The sequence below is a fragment of the Trichechus manatus genome, unplaced genomic scaffold (genome assembly GCF_000243295.1).
Source record: "Trichechus manatus latirostris isolate Lorelei unplaced genomic scaffold, TriManLat1.0 scaffold00094, whole genome shotgun sequence".
NCBI classification, from domain to species: domain Eukaryota; kingdom Metazoa; phylum Chordata; class Mammalia; order Sirenia; family Trichechidae; genus Trichechus; species Trichechus manatus.
Window position 1 is genome coordinate 2,772,600 of NW_004444030.1, and position 6,693 is coordinate 2,779,292.

The window sequence follows — 6,693 nt, forward strand, 5'->3', positions numbered from 1 at the left end:
AGGGTTGATGTGTTGTGGGGTTGTTAACCAATGTCATAAAACAACATGTGTACTACTGTTTCATGAGAAACTATTTGTTCTGTAAGCCTTCACCTGACGTACAATAAAATATTAAAAAAAAAAAGTTACCTTTCCACCTATGCTCAGGGTCCAATCACCTCTCATGTTCTAAAGGATTTCACTCCTTTGATTTTTCCTTCCCTCTCCTGCATAAGTGGTGTCCCCAGAAAAATAAGCCAGTAACCATTACTACACTTTGCTTGATACTTCGCTCCACCTGAAGTTCTATTCTAGTGAAAGAAAAATGAATCCTTGAAAAGAGTTATTTCCTCAATATGTTGTCCCTATCCAAGATAAGGGTGACATCTTTTCTTTTCAGCCATGCCATATAGTAATAGTCATACCATGTATTGAGAATGGACTAGTAAGGGGCAGAGAACAAACTACAAATCCAACCCTGAACCATGAGTATTTTAAGAAAAACATAGTGACAGTTTGAACTTGATCATAATGCAGTATATCTGAAGGTCTCTCTAAAATAAGATTGGCTCAAATCCTATCTGCAGGCAGCTCCAGGAGGAAATGGCTCTTCCTGAGCAAAGGTAACTGTGCTCCAGAGGCAGAAAGGCAAGTGTCAAGAATCTTTAATAATGGCTGTAGTTGCAGACCAACATGCACAACATGTGGCCACATGAACAAGTAGAAAAGACTTGCTGTCATATATTGTGAGGTCGTTAGCCATCTGCAGACTGTGCTGAGCTATTTTAAAAGCCATCCTAGCTATCCGTCCAGTTGCCACAGAAAATATTTCATCACAGAACAAATTATCGTCATCATCATATTGTTATTACTGTTAATCAGAGACTTGCAAGTGGGATAAAAAATGGAAACGGATTAAAGAATTCTGTATCTAGTCTTCAAAGGGAACACACATGGACATACACGGGCATGTGCATGCAGCCACAATTGCCAGTTTCTATAAATTCTACTTGCTGACCTATCATCAAAGGAAGTTTCCCAATATCCTGGGCAGAAGTAGCATAACCTGAATGACAGCAATAACTTTCTGGTATATAATCATTGATTATAAAGGGAAAGAGCTGCTTATGAATATATTATGAGCTTTGCTATCTCACTAGTTTTGTAAAGTCCAAATTGGACCTCATTTAAGAAAGTGTAATAATGAAAATTCAAAATAATTATTATTGTATGTATTCTGGGTCAGTTAAGGTTCTTAGATTGCAAGCAACAGAAACCAGCTGTAGCTTGAACAAAAGTGAATAATAAAGCTCAACAATAAATCTGCAGAAATAGACAGGAGTTAGAAAAAAAGCAGAAACTACAGAGTTGTACAACAGAAACAACGTGGTCAAGCCACTGCCAGAATGAAGGTACTCCTACCAAGATGCAAATTTCATGAAGGGAGCACCCAATTGGCTAATGTTTGTCAAATGCCCCACCTCCCATTTGCTAAGAGGGTCTATGTACATGCTTAACATTTCCATCAAATTACCCAATGAGAAATGAGGTTATTTCCCAAAAGTAAATTGAAATGCTTTCAGGTAAGAGAAATGGATAATAATCACCAGCAAGAAATAATCAATTAGACCCAAGAAGAGCGTAATAATGAAACGTCTCTTCATACGTGCTATTGTGTCTTTTATACTGACAGTTCTATTACTGAATGAAAATGGGGACATGAAAGTTTATTTAACATTTATTTAACAGATTTAGGACACTCTGAGTTTTTCTAGTGATGCATCTAGTGTCTAATTAACAGCTAAGGATAATTAAAGATGTTGACATTTACACTCCTCATTTATGTCATCAATTCCTACATCAAACTAATTGGCATCTAGAACCATAGGAAACACGTTTTTTAATTGAACACCGACACCATCATGCTGTTGCTGTTATTTTTTTTTAACTCAAAGACCTATTTACTTGTTGACATATTAGTATCATTTTCTAATTGCGTTTGCTTAGAGAGATTACTCTGAATACATGAGAACTTTGAATAGGTACTTTTACAGTTAGAAGAGAAGTTATAAACATGAGTTCACACCATAGGCTACTTCTCAATCTTTGTAAAGTTAATATATAACAATCATGGTTACATGGATATTTGAGTTTAGTAGCAGAAAAGTATTATCAATATTTCCTGAACTTAAGAGAAAAAAAATTACTTTGCCAAAAAGGAGGTGCATGGCTAGGAATGCTGGACTCTTAAGCTAAATATTGCAGATTATGTCCCTTTTGTTTGTATAATTATAAAATACATTGTTTTTTTTTTATCTCTGACATGCTGAGTTTAATAGATAGCATTTAGGTTTGTGGAAAAACAGGGCAGTTTTGAGAAGAAGAGAGAGCTGAGAGAAGAGAGAAGAGAAAGGAAAAAGGAGAGAGAACTTGTAAGCACTCTTTCCAACTACTGTCACTTCTGTAACCTCACCTCCTTGTACACAAGGACCAAATAAATTATTCCTCAACTATATGAGTGACTCATTGTCCGTCATGGGTCTCTACTCACCACCCTTCTCACTAATTTAGATGATTCACTGAAGTGGACAATAGATGTAAACACAGTGTTCCAGGAGTTTCAAGGGCCAACAGCATTTCCACACTTACATCTCTTACAGAATTTACCTTCCTACACGTTCCAACAAACCTGGAGTGTGGACAAAGGTAAGGACTAATCTAATCAGATCCCTTCATCCTCTGAGACCCAAGCCTCTCTGGCATTCATTAATAGGTAGACACATTATTCCTATGGGAACTATCACCAACTTATTCCCAGCCCATCTCTGACATCTATTTCTTCCCATCTCTCCTTCATAGTGGATACCAGCAACTTTCTACCAAGTCTCCTCCTTCCTAGACCATCTGATGACTCCTGAAGGGGTAGTTTTATTAAGCCCAAGATAGGCGGCATATTGAGTCCTACTCTTATTAGTCAGGATCCTATTGGGAAACAGACAGCACAATCATCAGAGTGATTGAGGGGTGATTTAATGAAAGAATTTCTTACAAGAATGTAGGCCAGTGTATCTCAAAGTATGATTCCCCAGTACAATAACATGAGCATCACTGGTTAGGAATACAAACATTCAGGCTTCACTTCAGACCTCTGAATTAAAAATTCTGGGGATGGGGGCCCTGCAAGCCCTCCAAATGTTTCTGATGTAGGCCAAAGCTTAAGAATCACCGGTGTAGAGAAACTCCCAAAGGATAGTATAGTTTACTGGAGCTAGGAATAGAGAGGCTGTTACCACCACTAGGCCTGGATGTATTAGAGAAAATGGTGGTTGCCAGAACACAGAAAAGAGTTGTGTGGAAAGGGTCATTTTGGAAGAGCTGTAATATTTGGATCAAAAATGCAGCCAAAGTGAAAAAACCTACACTGGGAAAGTAAGAGTGTGATGGTTAAGGTTGTGTGTCACCTTGGCTGGGCCATGATTCTCAGTGGTTCGGCAGTTATGATGTAGTTTGGCAATCGTATAACAATGTGATCACCTCCATGATGGGATCTGCTGTGAGGAGCCAATCAGCTGAAAGGGAGTTTCCTTGGGGGTGTGGCCTGCATCCAATATAGGTGGACTTTCTGGCAAGGCTTGTGAGCTTTTGCTCACTCTGGATCTGCAGCTGACTACTGTTCATCTGACCTCTGGTTCTTGGGACTTGAGCTAGCAGCTTACCTACCAATCTTGAGATTCATCAGCCTCCATAGCTTGTGAGCCAGAGGCCTTGCTATCTGACCAGAGTTTGCCAGGCCCTGCAGTTAGTCAGGAGAAGCCTCTAGCCTGGCCCACAGACTTGGGACTTTCCAGCCTCTACAACCTCATGAGCCATTTCCTTGATATAAATCTCTCTCTCTCTTTTTCTCTCTACATATATATATACAGATGCTTCTCTAGAGAACCCAACCCAAGACATGGAGGAAATAAATGCCCCAACCTCACTCACCTACTCCTTCTGATCTCCTGCTTGGGCTCCCCACTGAAGAAACCCACCTGGAAGCCAGAGGACAAGGGAGGCCTTTTGTGCAGCCTCTATAGGTCAGCCTCTTGTGGGATGTGCAGGGCGGAGAAAAGTAGAGAGCAGATTTTATCTCCATCCTTAGTTGGCCTCACTCCACAATATTCATCTTTGTTGTTATTTATGTGGTTTATTAACCACCTACACCCAAATATGCTTATATCAACACTAACAATTCAGCTAAAGAAGCTATATTTCCATTATTGCTATAAGCCAGTGGGTTCAACAAAAATGAATAGATGTTAGGAGTTCTGGCAAAATGGTGCTCCAGGCAGAAGCACCACGCCGTTCCTCCACAGCAAAGATCTGAAAAACTAAGCCAAACAGAGAATACAACAATCCTAAAACCCTAAAACATCAAATGAAGAGATAAAGAACTCAGCGAAGCACCAAATGGAGTGAGAAAACTGACAGAGAATGGAGAGCAAGGAGAGATTCATGCAGAGGTCCCCTACCAGCTAACGCAGCGCGGATCCGCCATCTTGGACTCCTGTCAGAGACCAGCAAACAGGGGGTACGAGAAAGCAGCCTCACGGAGCTTCCAGCGGGAGACAAAACAACCAGTAATTGGCGATATACGCTCCCCCCCCCACCCTTCTTCACCCCGACTCGGCCTCCTCTGCTTCCCGTGGCCACAGTCTCTTGACCAGGAAACAGCAGCTGCTTGGATTCCACACACCCGGACGGGTGGCTCTCTGAGTGCCATTTGTTGGCTGCTGGTGTTGCTTTTATTTTTCCACTTTTTTTTATTTCTTCCTTGCCTCTCCCCACCTCCCCCTCATTTCGCTTGAGTACCTCGCTCCGTGCACCATCTTTGCTTCTTCCTGAGGGGCTACAGAGCTCCAGTAATTTGTGATATATGCTTTCCCACTGTCTACCCTTCTTCACCCACACTCGGCCCCCTCTGCTTCCCACGGACACAGTCTCTTGTCCAGAAACACCAGCCCGCACTAGCTGGCTCTCTGAGTGCCATTTGTTGGCTGCTAGTGTTGCTTTTTTTTTTTTCCTGCTTCTTTTGATTTCTTACTTGCCTCTCCCCACCTCCCCTCCCTGCGCTCAAGTACCTGGCTCCTTGCGCCACCTTTGCTTCTTCCTGAGGGGCTGCGGAGCGCCGTTCGAGTGTGGAGCTGCTTCCTGGTTCGGGCTGCTGTGCTGGTGGGATCGTGGGGCTTTTGTTCATTTGTTTGTTTTGAATTCTTTGTTGGTTTTCTTTTCCTTTTCTTGAGCTGGGAGCCCTTTCTGGCCAGGCTGAGCTGCATGGCAGGGAGACTCCCCTTTGGCTTCCCCAGACGTGCAGAGGGATCTCTGAGGACATTTCTTTTAACGTTGTTTTTTTTTTTTTTCCTGTTTTTTTGGGGGCATTTCCTGTTTTGTTTTGTTTTTTAATTTGTTTTGTTTTCTTTTTCCTCTTTTTCCCCTTTTTCCCTTTTTGTCTTCCTTCATTGCTCAGTGTCTCCTCTCTATATCTTCCTTCTCTTTCTGTTCCCTAAATACCTGGCATTGTATACCTCTACACCTAGCAAGGCTGTATTGCAACACCTGACAGCAACTTCCCGAGACTTCATAGCTGCGCTGGTGGGATCCCTGGGAACTTTGAAGTTCTTTAACCTTTCTGACTCTTATTTATTCATTCTTTTGTTTTATTCCTCCTCCCCTTTCTGTTTTTCTCCATTTCGTAGTCTCTCCTCTCGTCACTCCAACGGCAAGCTCTCCTAGCATTCTTTTTTATTTGTTTGTATATTTTTGGCTCCTGTTCCTCTCCCCTCTCTCCCATATCCATCTTAGCTCCACACATAACAATCTCCCTGCTGCATCCAGCCTACCTGCACCATGCGCTTGACATCACACCACCAAGCAGCACAGGCACGGCCTACTGTAACCTGCCCTGCACTGATTACTGACCCACTCTGTAGGCTGTAGTAAGTGCCACAAACAACCCGTCCCAGTAACTCCTCCTCAGCTAGACCTCCCCTGCCGTACCATATCTGAGTGACTGACCCTGCCAGTTGAAGAAGGAGGTGAAAAGTATTCTTCCCACGGAAGAGCAAACAACAAAGAAAACACAGTCTGCCTGCTCAGACATAGTCAAATGTTTTTTTAGAAAAAGGGACAAAACAAACAAATCTACAATCAGTAAACGAGAAAAATAACTACTGAATGCCCTGAAGACAGCAGACAATAACAAAACATTTACAAAAGCAGGACACAATGCTTCCAGTAGGTGTCCAAAATAAAACACCAGCTGACTCTCCTCTGGAAGAAAATGTGCTAGAACTACCTGATAGGGAATTCAAATCTCTAATACTCAGAATTCTCCAAGAACTGAGGCAAAAACCTGACAAACATGAAGAAAAAATAGACAAATTCATGGAAAATACAGACAAAAAATTCGAAGAATTCAGGAAGATGGTGCAGGAACAAACTGCCAAAATAAACTCACAACTAGAAATCATACAAAAACAACAATTAGAAATCCAAAAGATAAACAACAAGATTTCAGAAATGGATGACGTCATAGAAGGGCTGAGAAGCAGATTTGAAACGGTGGAAGACAGGATCAGTGGAATTGAAGACAAACACCTGGATACAACTTTGTTTGAGGAAAACTCAGAAAAAAGAACAAAGAAAAATGAAGAGACCCTGAGAGTTATGTGGGAC